This window comes from Clupea harengus, chromosome 25, assembly GCF_900700415.2.
Source record: "Clupea harengus chromosome 25, Ch_v2.0.2, whole genome shotgun sequence".
Taxonomy (NCBI): domain Eukaryota; kingdom Metazoa; phylum Chordata; class Actinopteri; order Clupeiformes; family Clupeidae; genus Clupea; species Clupea harengus.
In genome coordinates this window covers 714,669-716,990 of record NC_045176.1, presented here as the reverse complement: position 1 = coordinate 716,990, position 2,322 = coordinate 714,669, and positions in this window count along the sequence as shown.

The following is a 2,322-nucleotide window of genomic DNA, read 5'->3' as shown; positions in this document are numbered from 1 at the left end:
TTTCAAAATGTGGGATTAAGTAGTCTGTGTATTGTGTTGCTCAACATTTTATCGCCAATTCCCTAGCCTAAATACGTCCACTGCAAAGACGTATCATATTCTCATGTTAGTCCATGTAAACCAGCAGATACTAATTTAAAAGAAATTCCTGCATTAAAATAATATATCAGGAAAGTTTGGATGAAATGGTCATTTAGTATCACACTAGCATTTAATTATCACGGCAAACAATTACGGGGGAAGGTATAAAAAAAAAACTGTTGATTTCGAACAGTCTATTAAGATAGCGTGTACGGCAACATGTACGGCGATATGTGAAGGGACCAGTATAGTTAATAAGAATATGCCATAGTCAATTATTCAATGTATCTTATACCTAGTGTAGCTTCCCCCCGATATATGGTCCAGTCTTGAACTGATGTTTTTCTGTTTATTTGTAATCCTTCTTTCTTAGTACATAAACATTCATAAACACCGTAAAAACTTGTGCCTCATCGGAGAGTGCTAAAAACAATAATCTTTTTCCGTTACATTCTAACCGTTGTTGAAACATTCCATATATATACACGTCTATGATCTTGCGCGAGCAAGGAACTCAGTTAAACAATAACAGTTTTCAAACCAAATCACAGAACAATACGGGGCAAAATCAACCAACAACAAAAACAAACACAATGACAACTGTAGAACCTTTACCGAGGTTGGGTCAGTTACACCTAATTATAATTGTTACTTTTATTTGGATTTAACTAGCATGTAAACATTCCTGGGGGAAGGTATTTTGGGTTGACCTGTGGAGTGAGGTGAGACAAGACTCTCACCTCCCCCTCCCCCGGTCGAGACAAAGAGCTTTGTACCCATGGCCCATTTGAATAGACGGTAACACCCCTTAATATCAGTGTACTTAACAGACTGTCCCTGAAGGAATAAATCAGATATGCTGAGGTGAAGTTCTGTGAGGGAGGATGGATCTTCAAGTCTCTGTCTCAGAGTGGTCGGCCGCCATTGTTCAAGAATAAACCTGAAGCCATGACTGACAAACCTAAGAACTGAATCTTCAATTATAGTATAAAACTAAATACCATTACTAGCTAGCAGCTACTGTTAGCGACCTGGCTAACGGACACATCGCTAACGAAATCAGACTATTTTTGTTAATCAATCATGACATAATTGCATAGTACACTGTTTATTTCTCTGTAACTTTTAAAAGAAATTACCAAAAAAAGCAAAGAAACTTACATCGGTGAATACTTTTGTGGAACTTCGACGATTTCATCTGCCATCTTTTTTTTTATTTGTCTCTGGTTAGGGAATGGCGCAGAGAGTTATGGGCAATAGCTGCTGCCATCGAGACATCAAGGCAGCTCATACGCTCTCTTGAAAAATGACCATTATGTGACGTATTTTAAGGTATCTTATTAAAGCGGAAGAGAAAGTTTAAGACATTTCGAACAGGGCCTAAGTCTTTGGATCGATGATTCGTTCATCTGCCGGATACGAGTCTTTGGATCCTTTTCCACGTGACCTGCATAGGCTGAGTACTGGTAGCTAGAGAAAACACAAATGATTTGTTCATTTCCCGACTCTGTCTTTGTACGAGTCTTTGGATCCTTTTTCACGTGACCTGCATTCAACGAATTATTTCTGTTTCCTTGGATGAGCCTATGCAAGTCCGATGCGCGGCCACGAGAAAATGAACGAATCTTTTTTTGAGAGGACTCGTTACTTTATGTTTCCATTTGGGCGTTAATCGTCCCGCTCTCATTGGGAATGAATGGAGACGATATCCCGCCTGCTGAGCAACGAAACGTCTCCGCCGCCCTTTCAAAGTTGACGATTGTTAAACTTTCTAAGTAATCAAAAAAATCAAAACAAGATGGCGGAGTCTCGGGAGTCTGTTACTGGGACATATTTTATGTGAATAAAGGTGAATACAGGTGTTTACACGACTTTTATATGTCTACATCGACTCGGTTTGTTGTTTATATACTACACGAACACTGTCAGGGCAAACAGAATATTGTAGGTCTTAACTGAAGCTCTCGACCATTATTGTTAGCTTGCTGCTAACACTTTAATTGAAGATCAATGTAGAAGCTAGCTGGTTTGTAACCTGTGTCGCTACCGGATGGTAGTCCTCTACCAGATGGTAGTCACGCATGCGCACTACCCGATCAGTCGCTACCCGATGGTAGTCGCGCACATCACGCATGCGCCACTTTGCGCCACTGTAGACAGCGGAATACAATCGCTGGCTAAAGCTGATGGAAGTTCGCGAAAGACGGTTTACTTTAAGAAGTTTGGTCATTGTATACAGCT